Raw genomic sequence first — 22687 nt, forward strand, 5'->3', positions numbered from 1 at the left:
TTACACGAGCTTCCAGTGAGGTCAGGGGGAGGACAGCATTTCCAGAACATTCTTCAAATGCTTCACCACCTCCCCAACGGTCATTCTCACTTTGATGAACGATGCTTCATGCTGACTTCCACATCTTTAAAGATAAGACATTGCAATTTTTGATCGATTGATCTTCATTTATTTTGTTTAACTTTGAAAATTTTAATACATTAACATTGCTTTTATTGTTCTTAAAAGACCTCTCGGGTTTTTCACTTAATTGTACTAATTCTTAAAGATAACATTTATTTTCAAAGACTTAGCGGTTTTTTACTTCGCGATTTTCGCGTTTAACATTTTTAAAAAAATACCTTGCTATTTTCTTGCGTTGGTTTTATTGTTGTTACAAGAATTCCCCGTTTTTCACTTCAAGATTACATTTATTAAAAGACTTCCCAGTTTTTCACTTCATTGTACTAATTTATTTACAATTTAAAACGTTTAACTTCGCGATTTTTTACTTCAAGATTTTTGACAGATTTTTGACAGTTCAAAAGACTTTGCTGTTGATTTATTTTTGTGCTTACTGTTTCAATAATACTTCAAAAATTTTAATACATTAACATTGCTTTTATTAATCTTAAAATACCTCTCAGTTTTTCACTTAATTGTACTAATTCTTAAACATAACATTTATTTTCAGACTTAGCGGCTTTTTACTTTGCGATTTCCGCGTTTAAATTAAAAAAAAACCTTGCTTTAAGTCCTCGGGTCGACGCCCGCCTGCTGTATCGCTTGGAGTCCTTAGGTCGACGCCCGCCCGCTGCCTCGCTCGGAGTCCTGGGGTCGACACCCACCTGCCTGCGGCCTTGCTTGGGGTCCACGCCTGCCCACATCCTCGCTCGGTTCCGCCACCTGCCGCATGGTGGGGAGGCTGCTGCCGCGGGCCGAGCCCTGCTCGATGAGGATGGGACCCAATGGGTCCCACTTGGTCTAGTACTTATTAAAAGTCTGATCTTGTTAGTGTCTATATGTGTGTGTATATGTGGTCGTCTTTACATCTTCGCAAAAACACTATGCGGTAACGATTACATATTTACATATTCCGGTTGACATTTTTCCCGTCGAGGCCTGGACCACCTTATCTGAACATTTCATACTTAATTTCTTGACTTATTCTTGACTCATTAGTGATTAAGTCAAAAGACTGAAATTAAAACCACCAGCTTCAAATGATGTCACAATGGCTCAGCTAGCAGAGACCAGCCTGAATGAAGTTTATATTTGACACGTTATTCGCAATTAAAGCTTTAAAAATGCCAAATTTCACAAGATTTTTACATATTCTGATTCACATTTTCCCCCTCGAGGCAAAGATCACTTTCACTGAACAGTTTATGCTTTATTTCTCGACTTTTTACAGATTAATTAACTTGATTTCAAACCGACCAGTTTCAAATGACGACGTCTTTGAATTTCAAAATGACCAGCTTCAAATGATGACGTCACAATGACAGCTTGAACTGATGACGTCACAATGGATAGACTAGGAGGGGGAGGGTGAATTGCTATTGCAACACGCAGGGCAAGTGCAATTGGATTTTTTTTTAATAGCAATGCTGAGGGAGGCAAGTGGAGTGCTGGAATCTTACATTCGGGAATGGCTTGAGTTGGAGGACAGCACCTCCCGTGGGGGCAACGGGTAGGGAACGGGTGCGTTAGTCTGCACTTGGTTTAGTGTGAGAAAAGGGTTAATAGAGATAGTTGATTTATACTAGAACTCTGAAATATAACTTAGAAAGATATAAGGTGTCAGCAGAAGCACTTGGTCTAGTAACTGTAAAGCTACGAGAACTACCCAAAACTTCCTTTTGTCATTGGGCAGGAAACATCTACAAAGCAATTTATAATATTCTCCAGCCAGACAACTAACCAACCCTGGCTATGGATCTTGTATCTGACTGTGTCGGAAGACCATGAAGTGGGAAGCCAAGGGGGTGGGTGGGTGATTGTGGGGTAGGGTTGCTGAGGTGGTGAGGATGAATGATAAGACTGTTCTGCACATCATTTAAGTTTGAATCCAATTATCCTTTGTGACAGCTCAATGTGACAAACAGTATACTATCCTTGTAAACTTGTGAAAAACGGACATTTCTTTACTAGTATTGCTTGCCGTGGACAAGTTGACTGAAGGGCCTGTTTCCACACTGTATGACTATGACTTTATGAGAGTGAAAATTTGAAAAAAAAACTTGGCACAGTGAAGGAAGGGAAGCAGAAACCTTAGTCTATCCCAGCATCCTCCTGATACCCACCTGTGCACTGGAGTGTTACAATGGAAGTGAGAGTGGACTTTCCATACTTCCACTCCATTGACCATTTTAACACAGCTTGTGAAAGATGGAAATAATCCTAAAACATGGTCTGTTTGTTTAAATTGCAGACACCCCTGAGGAATATTATTTATGGTGTATGATGTTGGAATGGCATGGGGCAGGAAGACTTGAACTTTTGAATTCTCAATTCCCTTTTCTTTTGATGGGTTTTCAGCTGCAATCTCTGAGCCTTCACATTATTTAAAATATATCTCAACTGTCTCAAACATATTGAGCGCCATTAAAATGTGATGAAACTATTTGCATGCTGTTTGAAGAAGCGAGGAACTGCAGATGCTGGTTTACAAAAAAATATATAAAGTGCTGGAGTAACTCAGCCGGACCCCTCCCCCCCCAACCCTTTCGTTTTCTTCTTTCGACGACCTCTCTCCCCCTGTGTTCTGCCGAAGACAGCAAGAATTGCAGAGTTGTGGTTGTCGCACAGTCCATCACATGGACCAGCCTCTTCACCATCAACCATCTACACTTTACACCTCCTCTGGAATGTAACCAAGAACCTTTTTTACCCTGATTATTCCATTTACTCCCCTCTCCCATCAGACAGAAGGTACAAAAGCTAGAGAGCGCGTACCGCCAGATTCAAGATCAACTTCTTCCCCTGTGTTGTCAGACTACTGAACGGTCTTCCCGTATGCAAGGATGTAGTCCTGATCTTCCAGCATACCTCATTGTGGACATTAGACATTCTCTTTGTTACTGTAATGATACAAAGGCTGTAAAACACACCATAGTATTTATCTCTTTGCACTATCTGTTGTACTTGCATATGGCTTGATTGTACTTATGAATAATGTGGTTTGATTTGACTGGATAGCTTGCAAACAAAAGCTTCTCATCGTATCTCGGTAACCATGACAATAATGAACCAACACCAATACCAATACTTTCAAATTCTATGAGCACAAAATAATTTGGACTTGATGGTAACATTCTCAGAGTTTTACAGTACAAGCTTCAGTCTATATCAATGTTATATCAATAATTTGGATGAGAACATACATGGCAAGATTAGCAAGTTTGCAGATGGTACAAAAGAGAGTGATTTTGCAGATAGTGAAGATGGTTGTGAAAAATTGCAGCAGGATCTTGATCGATTGGCTGAGGAATGGTTGATGAATACGGAGAAATGTGAGGTGTTGCATTTTTGGACGTCTAACAGGGCCTACACAGTGAATGGTAGGGCTCTGGGGAGTATTGTAGAGCAGAGGGATCTAGGAGTGCAGATGCATAGTTCCTTGAAGGTGGAGTCGCAGGTAGAAAAGGTGGCAAAAAGGCTTTTGGCATTGGCCTTCATCAGTCAGAGTATTGAGTATATAAGTTGGGAGGCTGTGGTGCATTTGTATATGATGTTGGTGAGACCGCATTTGGAGTATTTTGATCAGTTCTGGGCACCATGTTATAGGAAAGATGTTATCGAGCTGGAAAGGGTACAGAGAAGATTTACGAGGATGTTGCCAGGACTAGAGGGTCTAAGCTATAGGGAGAATTTGAGTAGGCTGGGACTCTAATACTTGGAGCACTGGAGGAGAGTGGTGATAATATTGTGGTACATAAAATCATGAGAGGAATAGATTGGGTAGATGCACAGTGTGTAAGAAGGAACTGCAGATGCTGGTTTAAACCGAAGATAGACACAAAAAGCTGGAGTAATTGAGTTGAACAGGCAGCATCTTTGGAGAGAAGGAATGGGTGACATTTCAGGTCGAGACCCTTCTTCAGTAGTTGGGTAGATGCACAGTCTCTTGCCCACAGTAGGTGAATCGAGGACCAGAGGACATAGGTTTAAGTTGAAGGGGAAAGGATTTAATAGGAATTTGAGGGGTATCTTTTTCACACAAAAGGTGGTGGATGTGCTGGAGGTAGTCGAGGCAGGGACTATCCCAACATTTAAGAAAAAGTTAGACAGGTACATGGATAGGACAGGTTTGGAGGGATATGGGCCAAGCATGGGCAGGTGGGACTAGCGTAGTTGGGACATGTTGGCCAGTGTGGGCAAGTTGGGCCGAATGACCTGTTTCCACGCTGTATCACTCTGTGGCTGGGGTCCTGGACAACACCACTCAAAATAGCTTACCTGCTGGTCATCTCATTGCTGTTCGAGGGACTCTGCAACAGGAAATAGGAGAATTCTCATAAAACAAAGGAGATTTTAGTTTGAAAATGATTAATTAGGTTTGGCGCACTTTGGGATGTCCTAAGTTTGTAGAAGCACTACATGAGGGACCTTCCAAACTCCTGCAGTGGTTTTGTTGGGAGATTGATTTGATCTCTGGAGAAATGGAACAAATGGCTGTTCCTGATGTTCCTTTCAGACTCTTAATCTCCTGCCAAAACTGCAGCAGGAGATTGGGAAATTCCCTGAGGAGGTTCAGGGCCAAGTTCTTTGGTTTCTTTTACTCTGTGATGTCCTTAACATTTTTTTTCTTTAAACAAGTGTTGTATGAAGTAATGCCAAGTATGTGCCTGCTTGGAATGTTGTTACTTAGCACCACACTTAGCAAATAGTGACACAAGATCAATCAGTTGCTGTTATCTATTTGGTAATTTATTATTTCCTTCTGTACATTGGATTCTGAAATGGAGAGTCGTTCATCCACCATCGAACATTCCTTTTGATTCTTGTTAAAGATGTGAGGTTGGCCAAGATTGACGCATGAGATCTGAAACAGTAATATGTCACCCAGATAATGAGTTGGTAATCACAGACCGGCTGTCGGGATCAGCACCAGATAAAAGCAGGTCTACGAAAAGAAATGAACAGGCTTTTCACACCAGAGCAGCTGACCCAAGTACATTGAAGCAGTGAGACTGAATTCAAGTTGTAATAATTTGGGGAGCAGAGACAGTGCAGGGAAATGAGAGAAGGAAAGGCGGGGGATGGTTGGGAGAAGGTGAAGGAGGTAAGAGGTAAAGGAACTGGGCCATGAGAGCAGGGGAGGGGGGAAAGGGAGATAAAAAGAAATGGATAGGAGAAAGGGGAAGGGAAATGATGGTTAAAGGAGAAGGAAAAGAGAGAGAGAAATGTAACTAAAAAGAGTGAGGGGAAAGGAGCGAAAAAATAGTGAAAGAAATAGAAAGGGTTTCAGTGTTTAGTCATTGAAAGGAAGGTTGATTTTCAGATTGTTAGCTGATTTTTACTTTTACAGTTTGTTGAAATTCCACGGTGTAATTTCTATTTTGGAGGCAGAGTTTCCTCCATTTACTTGTACCTCAAGGGTAGGGGTGAAAGACAGGGGCTGCACTCTGTGCACTGTGGTTGGGGTTGGGTTGGGTTGGGTTGGCTGTCCACTTCTTTTTCAGCTTTTGTTGTATCAGTGAGCAGTGGGTAATGGTTGTCAGGGTGGATATGGACCACAAGGAGCGTCATTGCAACTGGTCAAATTGCCAAGTGTGGCTGAGCTAAAGGCAAATTTCTTACAGTTGTACTTACTTCTGGCACGATCTTTTGGTAGTAATCAGTTTGCACAAACTTTCTTTTGAAAGTTGATTCCCAATTTTGGCTTTAATTTTGGGGGTTCTGCTCAGAATTACATTATTAAAGTCATAGAGTTATACAGTGATGCAGTGTGGAAACAGGCCCTTCAGCCCAACTCGCCCACACTGGCCAACAATGTCCCAGCTACACTTGTCCCACTTGCCTGCGCTTGGTCCATATCCCTCATAACCTGTCCCATCCATGTACCTGTCTAACTGTTTCTTAAATGATGGGATAGTCCCAGCCTCAACTACCTCCTCTGGCAGCTTGTTTCATACGCCCACCATCCTTTGTGTGATAAAGTTACCCCTCACATTCCTTTTCCCCACCTTAAACCTAAATCCTCTTGTCCTCGATGGTAGAGCTGCTGATTCACAGCACCATAGATCCAGGTTTGATTCTGACCTTGGGTGCTGTCTATGTGGAGTTTGCATGTTCCACCCATGACCACGTGGCTTTCCTTCAGGTGCTCCAGTTTCCTTCCACGTCGCAAAGACGTGTGGGTTTGTAGGTTAATTGGGCTCTGTAAATTGCCCCTCATGTGATAGGTAACGTTTTAGGTCGGGAATTTATTTTTATGAAGAAGGCTCGACACCTTTTCATGTTTTCCGGAGATGCTGCCTGACCTGCTGAGTTACACTAGCACTTTGTCTTTTTTTTCTCGACTCAGAGAAAGATGTTCTACGAATGGAAATATAGTCATGCAACCCAAAGAGCATTCACTGGCGCCGATTTAAATAAAGCTACATTGGGTTCATTGTTTCAGTGAAAGGCCGTGATTTGCACTTGATAGGCATTGTACTGTACTGCCATTTTTATTTCCCTGATCTCTGGCCCAATCATCAAAGCAGAATGCACATTGGTCTCATACAAGTGTTCAGGGATGTTTTGTGCGGTGCTTTTCAGCCTGCCTTAGTCATCTGAAGATGGGCACCGTACTCACTACAGTAGGTTTTATTGCAGCTGAATTGCTGAATAGCTGCAGCAAGTAGCAGCAAATGGACAATTGTTGGAAAATTATTTACTATGCTGCAAACCAGGACGAATAATAAACTGCCAACACCTAAGAAATAACATTGATTTTTGATTTTGATCTAAGGTAGTAACAGCTTTACACTTCTGTCCACTGTTTAGAAGTCCAACATTCTGAAATTATAGGTGATTTTACCTTTCGTTTTGTTTTCAGTTCACATAACAAATCGATGAAGGTTTCATTACCTCATAAGATAAAAGTAGGAACAAAAATATTTAAAGATTGAAAGTGATTGTTTGTGATAGCAGCAGGATCATTGCATGGCACCTTCTAATTCTGATGAAAGGTCTCCCGCTCGAAATATTAACCATTTTCTCCTACTGATGGTCCCTGACCTGCTCATTGTTTCCAGCATTTTCTGATCATTTACCTTTACTTGAGGTTAGAGATCACAATAACTCAAATGTAATGGCTGGCACTATGATACACACTATCTTTCCAAGTTATGAGATGAACACTTTACTGGCTGCTTTATGGTCAACCTGCTGACCATTGGGTGATTTATGACTTCTGGCACATGTGCAAATGCACTATCTGACCCGGCCATTAACCCGTTGATAATTCTAGTGACTGACTGGGTCACTGTTTCCGGACTGCATGTTGCTAGCTGAGAGGTTGTACATTTAAAGTAAAACTCTGATCGCCTTGTCTTTTCACTTTCCCCTTTAGATCATCAACCAAGGTTCGTACATTGGAGACCTCAGACTTCCTTTGATCGCACTTTATTGGACCATCTTGCACTAAATGTTATTCCCATTATTCCTTTTATCATATATTTGTACAATTTGGACGGCTCGATTGTAATCGTGTATTGTATTTCCGTTGACTGGTTAGCACGCAACAAAAGCTTTTCACTGTACCTCGGTACATATGACAATACACTAAACTAAGTTAAACTAAACTACTAAACGGCCTGTCCCACGAGCATGCGAATCCATGCGGCAAGCGCGACCTAAAGGGCCTGTCCCACGAGCATGCGACTCCATGTGGCAAGTGCGACCTAACGTGGTCGCTTGAGCCGTACGGCCTCGCGGGGCCAGTCCCACTTCGATCGCCAGAGCCGTATGGAGTTGTGCGGAGCTGGTCCCGACATCGCGCGGGGCTCCGAAAAATTGACCATGTTCAAAAATTCCGCGCGGCAACGGCCTGCCGGCCCGCAGCCGCCTCGACGCTGTACGCACCGCCTCGACGGGCATACGCAGCGTCTTGATGCCGTATGCACCGTCTCGACGCCGTACGTCATGCGCGAACTTCCCGTGGCCTTCGCTCGAAATTCATGTCACCCACTCGACCTCCGCGCGGCCCCCGTTTCTGGTTTGGTCGCGCTTGCCACATGCAGTCGCATGCTCGTGGGACAGGCCCTTAATACTCCCTTGGCCTTGGGAATGCAGGATCTCTTTCACTTACTGATCTTATGTCAACCATATCTGGCTTGATACAATTTCAATAGATTATATACATATACAGTAATTAAATTATGTTTCAGGTGGGAAAACTGTTTCTGTACACATGTCCTTATACAACTGGTCTTGTTACTTCCCCCACCTGCCTCCTTTGATTGCATCGCCTTCATTCTATTTATTGCAGTTGCCTGAATTAATGTTCATTCCCGCGAAGGAAATTTAATTCATTGAAAAATTGATCATCAGTATGCAAAAGTTTTTCTGACGGGAAAACTTATGTTTACAGGCAGTTTGAAGAGCCCTTTGGTTCCAACAAGGATTTGAGTATTATCATCTCCAAAGACCTTGGGTGTGAATCCAGAAATACTGGAGCCAAGGTTGTTATATTCCTGTGATTTTAGGGGTTTATGAACAGCCAAAACCACAGGGGATCAGAGAAGAAAAAAAATCATTGACCTTCGGCAAGTACATGTCGGTGGCTCTTGTATCTGGTTCCTCTCATAGTTTGTTCTTTTGCAGCTCCTTACAAAGCCCCTTAATTCCTCAAGATACTGTATGCTGTGACATATTAAGTTTGATCAATGTTTGTGTGATTTTGTTGCAATACTGCCATAATTGTACAGCTGTCCAGACCCTTTACTATAAATAGTTTATTGCATGGTTGCAGCAGCTACTACGATTTTTATGGTCTGCTGTTAAGTAGAAAGTTATTTAAAAAACATATATATTCACTAACAGTAAACCAAGCATTTATTCTTGAATGTATTGAGAAAGTAGAGGTGAGCACCTTTTTTGAAGTGAAGTATTGTTAAGGAAAGTTCCAGGATTTGTGCCATGTGATGAAGAAGGAATAGAGATGTATTTCCAACTTAAGATATGGTGTGACTTTGTTTTGAATGGTATCGAGTTACCTGAGAGTTATTGATGTCACATTCAGGAGACTGTCGAGCAAAGATACTAGTATCTTTGGTGTCGAGTGATTCATCAAAGCTCTGATCTTTGTCTTGTAGATGGCTCTGGAGAATCCGGAGGTGAGTTATTTGCTGTAGAACACTCAGTCATGTTAGTTTGTTTATGTGGCCAGCACAATAATGTATACATAGTGTCATAGAATCATACAGTATCGAAACAGACCTTTTGGCTCAATTCATCCCTGCCGACCAGGTTTCATAGCTGAGCTAGTCCCAACTGCCTGTGTTTATCCCATATCCCACAAAACATACATAAAATACTACAGCACGTGAACAGGATCTTTGGCTCACAATATCTGCGCCAAACATGATGCCAAGTTAATCTTGTTCAAAAGGGAACTGCAGATGCTGGAATATCGAAGGTACACAAAATTGCTGGGGAAACTCAGCGGGTGCAGCAGCATCTATGGAGCGAAGGAAATAGGCGACGTTTCGGGCCGAAACCCTTCTTCAGACTGATGGGGGGTGGGAGAAAGAAGGAAAAGGGGAGGAGGAGGAGGAGCCCGAGGGCGGGCGGATGGGAGGGTGGGAGGAGACAGCTAGAGGGTTAAGGAAGGGGAGGAGACAGCAGGGGCTAGCAAAATTGGGAGAATTCAATGTTAATGCCATAAGGACGCAAGGTCCCCAGACGGAATATGAGGTGCTGTTCCTCCAATTTCCGCTGTTGCTCACTCTGGCAATGGAGGAGACCCAGGACAGAGAGGTCGGATTGGGAATGGGAGGGGGAGTTGAAGTGCTGAGCCACCGGGAGTTCAGGTAGGTTTTTGCGGACTGAGCGGAGGTGTTCGGCGAAACGATCGCCCAACCTACGCTTGGTCTCCCCGATGTAAATCAGCTGACATCTAGAGCAGCGGATGCAGTAGATGAGGTTGGAGGAGATACAGGTGAACCTTTGTCGCACCTGGAACGACTGCTTGGGTCCTTGAATGGAGTCGAGGGGGGAGGTGAAGGGACAGGTGTTGCATTTCTTGCGGTTGCAACGGAAAGTGCCCGGGGAGGGGGTGGTGCGGGGGGGAAGGGAAGAATTGACGAGGGAGTTGCGGAGGGAGCGGTCTTTGCGGAAGGCAGACATGGGGGGAGATGGGAAGATGTGGCGAGTGGTGGGGTCACGTTGGAGGTGGCGGAAATGGCGGAGGATTATGTGTTGTATTTGGCGGCTAGCGGGGTGAAAGGTGAGGACCAGAGGGACTCTGCCCTTGTTGCGAGTGCGGGGATGGGGAGAGAGAGCAGTGTTACGGGGTATGGATGAGACCCTGGTGTGAGCCTCATCTATGGTGGCGGAGGGGAATCCCCGTTTCCTGAAGAACGAGGACATTTCCGATGCCCTGGTGTGGAATGTCTCATCCTGGGAACAGATGCGGCATAGGCGGAGGAATTGGGAGTAGGGGATGGAGTCTTTACAGGGGGCAGGGTGGGAAGACGTGTAGTCCAGATAGCCATGTGAGTCAGTGGGTTTGTAATGTATGTCGGTCAGGAGTCTGTCCCCTGCGATGGAGATGGTGAGGTCAAGGAATGGTAGGGAAGTGTCGGAAATCGTCCAGGTGTATTGGAGTGCCGGATGGAAGTTGGTGGTGAAGTGGATGAAGTCAGTCAGTTGTGTGTAGGTGCAGGAGGTGGCCCCAAAGCAGTCGTCAATGTAACGGAGGTAGAGGTCGGGGATGGGGCCCTGGTACGTCTCGAACAAGGATTGTTCAACGTACCCGACAAAGAGGCAGGCGTAGCTGGGGCCCATGCGTGTGCCCATAGCTACGCCTTGTGTTTGGAGGAAATGGGAGGAGTCAAATGTGAAGTTGTTGAGGGTGAGGACCAACTCCGCTAAGCGGAGGAGAGTGTCAGTGGCTGGGTATAGGTTGCTCCTCTGGTCGAGGAAGAACCGGAGGGCTCCGAGGCCATCCTGGTGGGGGATGGAGGTGTAGAGTGACCGGACATCCACGGTGAAGATGAGGGGGTGAGGGCCCAGAGAGTGGAATGCGTGGAGGCGGCGGAGAGTGTCTGAGGTGTCTAGAACATAGGTGGGGAGGGATTTGACCAAGGGGGATAGGATGGAGTCAAGGTATGTGGAGATGAGTTCGGTGGGGCACGAACACGCAGAGACAATGGGTCTGCCGGGAGAGCCGGGTTTGTGGATTTTGGGGAGAAGGTAAAAACGGGCCGTGCGGGGCTGGGGAACGATGAGGTTGGAAGCTTGGTCGGGCAGGGCGTGGGAATTGATGAAGTCGGTGATGGTGCTAGAAATGATGGCCTGGTGCTCGTCAGTGGGGTCATGGTCCAAGGGTAAGTAGGAGGAGGTGTCCGAGAGTTGGCGCGTGGCCTCAGCTTTATAGAGATCGACGCGCCAGACTACCACGGCACCTCCCTTGTCGGCTGGTTTGATGACCCAATCTGGGTTTTTGCGGAGTGATTCAATGGCAGTGCGTTCAGCGGGGGAAAGATTAGAGTGAGACAGGGGAGTGGAGAAGTTGAGGCGGTTGACGTCGCGGTGGCAGTTCTGGATAAAGAGTTCCAGAGCCGGGGCTTTATGAGGGGGTTCCACGAGGAGGGGTGCGTTGGAGACGGGAAAAGGGGTCATCATTGGGGGACTCCTTCCCATGGAAGTGCGCTGTGAGGCGGAGACGACGGTAGAAGCGCTCCAAGTCATGGTGGGCGCGGAACTCATTGAGATGGGGACGGAGGGGGACAAAGGTAAGACCTCTGCTGAGGACAGACTGTTGGGTGGTGGAGAGGGGGAGGTCGGGGGGGATGGTGAACACCCGGCAGGGGTGGGAGTTAGGGCCAGAGGAAGGTTAATCTTCTCTGCTTGCATGTAATCCATACAGTATATCTCCATTCCCTACATATCAATGTGCCTATCTAAAAGTGTCGTCCATGCAACCATCATACCTGCTTCCACCACCATCTCTGACAATGTGTTCCAGGCACCCATAACACTCGGTGTAATAAAACATGTTCTGCACATCTCAGATTCACATTTATTATCACATGCATCAATTATGGTGCAGTGATATTTGAGTTACCATGCAGCCATACAATTAAAAGAATACAACACAATTAAAAGAACGATAGAACTTAACATAAACATCCACAACAGTGATCACTGTGATAGAAGGCAATAAAGTTCAGTCAGTCTTCATCCTTTTGTTCACCCGTGGTCGGGGCCTTGACCCTCCGCAGTCGCCGCTACGGACGGCCCGATGTACAAGCCCTCTCATTGGGATGATCGAAGCTCTGACATCGGGATGGATAGAACCCACTCCACGGCTTGGAGTGCCTGAATCGGCCACTTTCTTACCGGAGACCGCGGCTTCTCGATGTTATAGGCCGCAGGCAGGCCAGCGGTCGGAGCTCTTCTCTGGTGATCCCTGGCTCCGGGATGGTAAAATCCGCTCCACGCCTGCTGCTAGAAGCTCCGCAGACCGCGGCTTCATAATGTTAAAGTCAGCAGGCTGGCGGTCGGAGCCTTTCTTCTGGCTCCGCAATGGAAGTCCGCACCGCATCTGCTGCTGAAGCTCTGGGCCGTCTCCGGGAAAGGCCGCACCAATCCAAGTTGTTAGGCCGTGAGGGAGGGCGAAAATGCGACTAGGAGAAAAGTTGCATCTCCCTCGAGGTAAGTGACTGGAAACGGTTTCCCCCTTTTCCCCCCACCACCCCCACATAAAAACATAATGAGAGACATTTACACATACATTAGACATACTAAAAAACAAAAAAAAATCGAAATGACTGACAAACTGCTGGCGAGGCTGCCGCACGCGGTGCCACCCAATGACAAGAGTTACACAGAGTCCTTTCCCCCTCTAACCTAAAAGCCATGCCCTCCAGCCTTTGTCATTTCCAGCCCAGGAGAAAGATTCTTACTTCCTCTGGCAACTCATTCCACATATGCATCAACCTCTGTGAAGGGATTGCCCCATTGATCTTTTTTTTAAATCTTTCTTCACTCCCCTTAACCCCACACCCTTTTTGTTCTGGTCTCCTCCTCCCTGGGAAAACCAATGTGACTATTAACCTTATCTATGCCTCTCATGATTTTGTGTACCTATATAAGATCACCCCTCAGTCTCTTATGACCAGGGGTAAAAAGTCCTAGTTTATCCAGTCCATCCTTATAACTCAATCCCACTAGTCCCGGCAACATCCTTGTGAATTATTCTGCACCCTCACTAGCTTAATCACATCCTTCCAATAGCCAGGCAATCAGAACTGAGAGCAATGCTCCAAATGTGGTCTCATCAAAGTCTTGTGCAGCTGTAGGATTCTGTCTCAATTCCTGTGCTCCGTATCCTTATGTTACAAGGGGAAAGGTTCAAGGATCTGACTGGTGGAACAGAAAAAAGGCACACTCGGCTGTTTAGTTAAAAAATCAATTTTATTAGCAAGAGAGAACAAAAGAATACTTGCCTTGGTATGTCCAGTTCACAGCTGCACAATTCTCTGTCTCCGTCCACGGCGCTGATCGCGACTCAGCCCGTTGGTGAACATGAACACATCAGATTTATTGGCAAGAGAGAGAACAAAAAGAATACTTGTCTTGCTATGCGTGGGGTCCATTTTACAGCAGCACATCTCTCTCTCCCTCTGACAAAATCCGCGGAGTTGATCACGACTCAGCCCGTCGGTGAATCCCTCTGGAACATAAACTAACTTATGTCTTCCTGACGCCTGCCTTTATACAGGTAAGAAATCAGCTATTGAAATAACTGCCAGTAAGTCCTGGCCAATAGCGCTGCTCCCAAATTCAAACTATAACCAATAATAATAATAATAATAAATTTTATTTAATGGGCGCCTTTCAGACATCTCAAGGACACCTTACATAGTAATCGGAATAAAAACATATAATCGGAATATAACAAGTAATAAAGACATCACAGAGACACAAATTAAAAACAGAATTCAATCCAAAAACAGAAAATCAAAAACACAGTGTGAAGAGAGAGCAGCGGCAGCCAAAGCGCGCCAGCGCCCACTCTCTCTTCACGGCAGCCATCTTGGACACAGACCTACAGGACTACAATTAGACAAAAAAATCATCCCCCCACAGTGGTATCCACTGTGGGGGAAGGCACAATGTCCAGTCCCCACCCCAAGTTCACCCCAAAGTCAGGCCTATTGAGGCCACCGCAATTGCCTCTACGGAGGCCCGATGTCCCTGGCCGTTCTCACCGGGTGGTCTTGCCCCGGCGTCGGGAGAGTCCTTTCGGCGGCTGGGCCACCTGGAACGGCCGCTTCCTGGTTGGAGCCCGCGGCTGCCGAAGCCGACAAGGCCGCGCCGGTTTGGAGCTCCCAGGCTCCCGATGAAAATGTCGGCGCCGCCTCTCCGCACTGCCGCCTCTCCGCACTGCCGCCTCTCCACACGCCGCCTCTCCGCTCCGCAGACCCGCAGCCCGGAGATGTTGCTCTCGGCGGTCCAGCTCGCCAGAGCTCCAGCGCGTCGCTCCAGCGCGGCGACCCAGGCAAGGCATCGCCCGCTCCACTCCGCTCCGCTCCAGCGCTCCAACGCTGTGCCGCCGCCGAGGCCGAGGTGCTGGGCGGTCCCCGCCAGGAAACGGCGCTCCAAGCCCGCTGGTAGGCCACGAGCAAAGATCTTATAAGATCTTTGGCTACGAGGACGGGTCGACGGGCAGCCCGGAGAAAAGGCTGCCACACCGACCAGGTAGGGACCTAGAAATAAAGTTTACACCTACTCCCCACATTAAAAAGACCATATCCCCTACAAACAAAAAACAGGACTCACTAAAAACTATTAAAAAAACGAATTTAAAACGGACGGCTGCTGGCTAGCAGCCGTTCACCAAGATGGCTCCTCCCCTCCAGGGGACTGCATCCGAGCGAGGTACCCCCTTCCTCCCTTTGAGAACAAAGTGCTATCAGCCGTAGTGCTATCAGTGTGTAAAGTGATACACTTTGCTACAGACTTGGTGCTCAAATCAATACACACAGCGCTACAGACTTGGCGTGTAAAGGTAATACACACAGCGCTGCCGGTTTGGCGCGCAAAGATTTAAACAGAGCGCTGTTGGCTTAGTGAGTGGGAATTTAAACAAGGAGCTGCCGGCTGCAGCACTCTCTCTATATAACTAAAAGTCTTTGTCTTGTTTGTGCCCACAATGTGTCAATCTGGTTTTCCTATCTTCTTGCAAACGCCAGGCCACAACCTTCCCATTTTCACACATCCTTTCCTGTGGTGGCGATAAACATCTTCCCGTCGCATTTCTACCTATATTTCCGAAATTATTAATTCTTGAAAATTTAAAAACAGCCAAAGCTGCCCTCTCGCAGACAGCTTCCACCCTTCCCACAGTGATGATGTCACAATGCCTCTCACAGTGCACCAATCACAATGGGCTCCTAAGCTGGCTGCCGACTGCCACAATGACATCACAATGGGATGTTGCCAATGGTATCGAGGTTGCTGCCCCTCTACCAATATCTGAAGGCGCTGCTCATCAAGTTCTGGTTGCATTTTGGTCGGACGATCCTGGTGTTTGGGCGCAAGACAGGGAGTGGGGAGGGCCGATAGGGGTGGGGATCTTCCCTGTCGATTTGCTTCACATTTCATGCTATATTTCAAAAGTTATTCATGATTAAAGTTTAAAAAAAGCCAAAACCACCTTCTCACAGACAGCTTTCAGCATTCTCACAGAGAGCTTCCAGCGATGTTGTCACAATGCCTCTCACAGTGCACCAATGACAATGGCCTCTCAAGCTGGCTGCCGACTGCCACAATGACATCACAATGGGACGTTGCCAACGGTAACAAGGTTGCTGCCTCTCTACCAATATCTGAAAGGGCTGCTCCTCAAGTTCTGGTTGCATTTTTGTCTCACACCGTTCTCAGCTTCACAAGATTTAATGCTATATTTCAAAAGTTTTCATGATTAAAATTTAAAAAAAATCCAAATTTGAAAAAAACCCTGCTTTTCAGTGGCAGACTCTTGCAACACCTTCCAGTGATGATGTCACAATGCCATCTCACAGACGTCCAATCACATTGGATCTCATTTACAAATGACATCACAATGGGACGTTACCAATGGTAATGAGGTTGCTGCCACTGTACTAATATCTGAAGGGACTGCTCCTCAACTCCTGATTCCCCTCCACACTATAATCCGGTTCATTTCAGATTTCATGATATATTTCAAAAGTTATTCATGATTAAATTTAAAAAAAAGCCAAAACCGCCATCTCACAGACAGCCATTTTTCCAGGAGTTTCCAGTGATGGTGTCACAATGCCACTCACATGGGACCAATCACAATGGGCTCTCAAGCTTCCGACTGCCACAATGACATCACAATGGGACATTGCCAACTGTAAAGACGTTGCTGCCCCACGATCCTGGTGATTGGCCACAAGGCAGGGAGTGGGGAGGGCCGATCGGGGTGTGGGGGGGGGGGGGGGGGGAACGCTCATCGCCCCCACCCCCCCAAGCGAGGTTAATGATGTTCTCTTTTACCCACTCAGGGTCAAACAAGTCCGAATCTGTATGACCATGTATGGTACAAATTAACTTGTTTTGTCAGAGGTCCAAAACCTTAATGCCGTCATCAATACCACCAGAGATAATCTGATCGATTGTGCCATTTAACGTTGCTGCCAGTACTTGGCACGTGTTTTGAAATGTATGGATTGCAGCCTTCTTCTGAATGATTCATAGCTTCACTGTTTCGTTGTCGTTTCCTGTTCGGAACTGTGGTGCCCGTCGGGCTGGATAACATGAATTCACAAAGGATATGTGCTTTTTAAGTCTCTTGATTCTTTCACCCATTTCACTGTCCCACACTACTCCAGGTTTGTCTGTTGATGCTGGAAAAAGCATGCTGCCATCTGTGTTATAATGCAATTCCATCACTGCTCCACTATGACCTTTCAATGTAGCGTAATTATCGCAGTCGCATATATATTCCAAAACAATACGAGCCGATTAAATCCTGCAGATGCCAGTATTGATCCATTTACATGAAATTTACAACAATAAACTTCTCCCTCATGACCCGTTAAAAGCATTAGAGGAGCTTGAAGACTCAAGGTTCTTGGTCCCACCTGCAGCATGGCCTGCTGCGGGCTCCCCTGCACCGAGGGCAGCAGCTTGTGCAGAGGTGCTTGGCCTGCACCAGTGCCATCTCATTTGAATATTTCTTTTTATCAAACATTTTCTATTCTAATCGTCAGATCCTGTCCACTATGGTAAATGTTACAAGGGACCAGGTTCAAGGATCTGACTAGTAGAACACAACAATTACACACTCGTCTGTTTAGTTACAAATCAGTTTTATTGACAAGAGAGAACAAAAACAATACTTGTCTTTGTATGCGTGGGGTCCGGTTTACAGCATCACACCTCTCTCTCTCTCTCCCTCTCTCTCTGCCTCCGCCCGCTCCGCTGGTCGCATCTCAGCCCGTCGGTGAACCCCTCTCATACATAAACTAATATGGCTTCCTGGCACCTGCCTTTATACAGGTAAAAAAACAGCTGTTGAAATAACCGCTGGTAAGTCCTGGCCAATAGCGTGCTCCCAAATTCAAACTATAACCAATGGCAGAGGACTGCATCCGAGCGAGGCCCCCCCACCCTCCCATTTTGGGAACAAAGCGCTATCAGCCGCAGACTGGCGGGTGAAGCGATACACAGCGCTACAGACTTGGCGTGCGAAGGTTTAAACATTGCTATCGGCTTAGTGTGTGGCAATTTAAACAAAGAGCTGTCCGCTGCAGCGCTATGGGTTCTAAATATAGCGCTACTGGCCACAGCGCTATGGGCTTTAAACATAGCGCTACTGGCCACAGCGCTATGGGCTTTAAACATAGCGCTACTGGCCACAGCGCTATGGGCTTTAAACATAGCGCTATGGCCACAGCATTATCAGTCACAGACTGTTTGGGCAAAATTCTCGTATAACACCTTACGAATAAAGGCAAGTGTGCTAAATACTTTTTTCACCACCTGTCTACCTGTGTTGCGACTTTCTGGGATATGTGTACTTTTATCCCCAGATCTCTCTACTCTATAGGGCTCTACTATCTACTGTATAAGTCCTACACTGGTTTAACTTACCAGAATACATTACTTCACACTTGGCGACACGGTGGTGTAGCGGTAGAGCTGCTGACTCACAGCACCAGAATCACGGGTTCGATCCTAACTATTGGTGCTGTTTGAACACGTTCTCCCCGTGACCTGCATGGGTTTTCTCCAGGATCTTCGGTTTCCACCCACACTCCAAAGGTTTGTAGGTTAATTGGCTTGGTATAAATGTAAATTGTCTCTAGTGTGGGGTTGAAGATTGCAACCTTCACGTGGTCAGCCCTGTTTCGACTAATGCAATCAAATTGACGTGTACAAACAGGAGATCAAATAGAACAAGTTGTCCTACAACTTTAGGCTGTGCACACCACATGAAAGAAGAAGAAGAAGAAGTCTCTAGTGTGTGTAGGAGATTGTGAATTGTCTCTAGTGTGTGTAAATTGTCTCTAGTGTGTGTAGTGTGTTAGTGTGCAGGAATCGCTGGTTGGTCTCGGTGGGCACAAGGGCCTGTTTCCGCGCTGTAACTCTAAACTAAACTAAACTTGTCAGAGGCAAATTCTATCTGCATTCCTTGGCCTGTTTCTGTAATTGATCCAAATCCCTTCGTAAACTTAGACAGCCCTCATCATTAGCTCACTGATTTTGCTCTTTGTTATGGCCCAGGATGCTGAATTCGGTGGCGTGTTGTTAGACATTCTCTTTTCAATGACGTCATTCTTGACACTTATGTACGGAGAATATTGGAACTTTTTAGCCATCACTGAACATTACAGGTCATTTCCAATATAAAAATAAATTGCTTTTCTTATAAATTCCAATGCGTCATGTGAAGCTCAATTAGGGCAGCACAGTGGACTTAATGCTGAACTCGGGTGCTGTCTGTGTGGAGTTTGCACGTTCCCCTGTGGCCATGTGGGTTTCCTCCAGGTGCTTACCTTTCCTCCGACATCCAAAAGATATGCAGGTTTGAAGGTTAATTGGCTTCTGTAAATTGCCTCTAGAGTGCAGGGAGCAGATCAGAAAGCGGGATAACGTGGGGCTAGTGTGAACGGGTGATTGATGATCGACGTGACATAGTGGGCCGAAAAGCGTATTTTGCCTACTGCATCTCTAAACAAATTTCACAAAGGGCTATGATTTCAGGCCTGTGCATTATTTATTTAGCTCAGTCTAATTTTTGAGGAGTTGGTGGTGTTTTGTTTTTACGATTATCCTCTACCTCTGCATGTCGTGGAAGGAAGGCCTGTTACCCATTGAGCAGAAAGTATGCATCTACTGATATCAGATATATGACAGGATCCGGCCCAATCAGGCCCAATCAGGATTCCACTCAATTACAATCAAATAAGTGGAGCTTACTTACTTGGACAAGGTACTGCAGAGTAGAGAGGTGCTTGTAGAACAATATGCTGACAGGAACAGCACCTTGGGTGCAGGAAAACCATTTGAAACACAATAAAATAAGGAAACTACTGATGTTTCATTGTAAGGACCTTTGCAGTGAATGATGTGAGGGCTGCTCATTGACAGATCATCCAAAGAATGGTTTTGGAAGAACATGCTGAACTCCCCAATTGTCTACAGACAAATCGGCCAATATCTTCAATCGATCAGTGTGCAGAAGAGAAATAAAGCTGGTATCTTTAAGTTTTAACTGCTGCTTTGGCCATTGTAAATCAGTTGTTCATTTCCATACTGACATGTAGATGGCAGCAGTGCCCTTTGATTCAAGGGAGAAATCCCCCAAGAAGAATTTGTGATCTTTGCAAAAGATTTGTAATATCTTTTCCGTTATTTAGTTAAAAACTTTGGCCACAGAGATTGATGTCAGTTTTGTATTTGGTGTTTGGACTGTTGGATGGTCACAAACAGTTCTGAAGTACTGTGTGTTGCCAACTTTCTCTGTGTATCTCGAAAGCTGCTAAATATCTGATAAATGAGTGAAGATTTAGAGATCCAGGCCCTTTGGCCCACCGAGTCCGCGCTGACCAGCGATCACCCCCATACACTAGCTCTATCCTACACACTAGGGACAATTTACAATTTACAATTTTTACCAAAGCCAAGGACAGGCAGCATCTGTGGACAGAAGGAATGAATGACGTTTCGAGGCGAGACCCTTCCTCAGACCTACAAACCCGTACATCTTTGGAGTGTGGGAGGAACCAGAGCACTCGGAGGAAACCGATGCAGCCACAGGGGAACATACAAGTTCCGTAAAGACAGCACCCGTAATCAGGATCGAACGTGGGTCTCTGGCGCAGTTAGGCAGCAACAGGACCGCTGCGGCACTGGGCCGCCCTGAAGTTGCTCCTGAATGATACAATGATAAATGTACAGGAGTAACTCCGTGTCAGGCAGCATCGCTGGAGGATGTGGATGGGTGACATTTCAGGTCGGGACTCTTCTGATTATAGTGGGGGGAGAAAGATGGCAAAGTGGCGGGGGTGGAACATGGCTGGCATCGATACACTGGTACTTATTCTGTGATGAATTGCAAGAGATTGGGACGGTTAATGGAATCAGTGGTAAAAGGTTAATTACAGCATTATATATGGATTGATGCATTATAATAGTGCTGCTGTGCTGGCATCCTGAATGAGGGGGACATCCTTTTCGTTGGCACTCTCACAACAATGCAACGGTTCTCATGATCTCAGTCCTGCATGGCTTGGTGCAGAGTGAACCGCTGAGGCAATCTTGCAAAGTCAACCAGTGAGGTTGGTGTGAGGCTGATTGGGGCATAAGCTGGCTGCTCAGCACTGAGCTGTGAGGTTTATGTACTGCGTCCTGGCTGCGAGGTGAATGCAGCCACAACGGCTCCTCCATCTGCTAACAGACCGCCTGACTGCTTTCTCATCACTGATGGTTGGATGTGATGGAAGCTACTTCCCCCCCACCTCCTTGATTGGCTGCACAGCTCCCTCCATTGGAGTTTGTTGCCATTCAGAAATCACTCGACAGGGGCGAAGAGTGCCCAGAGTAGGGGAATCAAGGACCAAAGGACATAGGTTCAAGCTGAAGGGGAAAAGATTTAATAGGAATCTGAGGGGTAACTTTTCCCACACAAAGGGTGGTGGGTGTATGGAACAAGCTGCCAGAGGAGGTAGTTGAGGCTGGGACAATCCCAACATTTAAGAAACAGTTAGACAGGTACATGGATAGGCAGGGGCCGAAATCGTTATCAAAACATGTGGGGGACAAAATTGGCCGGCGGGGGCTTCAACATTGGGAGCCTCGATGCTGCAATTTGACCGCGAGGTGGTGGAAGATCCCGCGGCTGATTTTACGCCACGCCGGGCGATGAATGGCCCCGTGAACGGGCCGATTCAAGCTCCGCTCTATGATCTTTGTTCCACCAGGACGTCTCCCTCCTCCAATCACCGCACTCTATCTTCAGTCCCACCCCCCTTCTTCCGCCTCTGACCGACACCTCCCTCTCTGTTCTCACAGAGAGTGGTGAGTATGTGGAATTCTCTGCCTCAGAGGGCGTTGGAGACAGGTTCTCTGGATGCTTTCAAGAGGGAGCTAGATAGGGCTCTTAAAAATAGCGGAGTCAGGGGATATGGGGAGAAGGCAGGAACGGGGTACTGATTGGGGATGATCAGCCATGATCACATTGAATGGCGGTGCTGGCTCGAAGGGCCGAATGGCCTACTGCACCTATTGTCTATTATCTATTGTCCTCCAATCATCATGTCTCGCCCCCTCCCCCCATTGCCTGCTAACCGACATCTCTCTCGTCCAATCAGCGCCCTTGATCATCAGTCCCACCCCCGCTGTCTCGCGGAAAGCGGAGATATTTAATGGATTTTTTTTTCTCCGAATTTCAAAATCCGGATTACAAAACATGGGGGGGGGGGGGGGGGGTTGTTCCACCCCCCCCCCCCCTCTCAAAACATGGAGGGGACGCGCCCCCCTGTCCGCCCCCTGGGATTTCCGCCCATGTGGATAGGACAAGTTTGGAGGGATATGGACCAAGCGCAGGCTGGTGGGACTAGTGTAGCTGGGATATGTTGGCCGTTGTGGGCAAGCTGGGCCGAAGGGTCTGTTTCCACACTGTATCACTCTATGAATCTATGAATGCTACACTGAGCTGCACAGTGATGAGATACGCCCAGAGAGTTGTGAATCTGTGGAATTCTCTGCCTCAGAAGGCAGTGGAGGCCAATTCTCTGGATGCTTTCAAGAGAAAGTTTTGATAGAGCTCTTAAAGATAGCAGAATCAAGGGATATGGGGAGAAGGCAGGAAAGGGGTACTGATTGTGAATGATCAGAGTGAATGGCGGTGCTGACTCGAAGGGCCGAATGGCCTACTCCTGCACCTATTATCTATTGTCTATTGTCTATCACTGTTGTGGGAGTGCCCGTTTCCTGGGACAGTAGTGTTCAGCGTAAGCAAATGCCTTCA

General features: G+C 46.5%; 1 pseudogene; it reads right to left on the reverse strand.

Annotated features, from left to right (window-relative positions):
• Nucleotides 1–21: 21 nt before the first annotated feature.
• LOC116981516 lies at nucleotides 22–17345 on the reverse strand (annotated as a pseudogene).
• Nucleotides 17346–22687: the final 5342 nt, after the last annotated feature.

Source organism: Amblyraja radiata, chromosome 1, assembly GCF_010909765.2.
Source record: "Amblyraja radiata isolate CabotCenter1 chromosome 1, sAmbRad1.1.pri, whole genome shotgun sequence".
NCBI classification, from domain to species: domain Eukaryota; kingdom Metazoa; phylum Chordata; class Chondrichthyes; order Rajiformes; family Rajidae; genus Amblyraja; species Amblyraja radiata.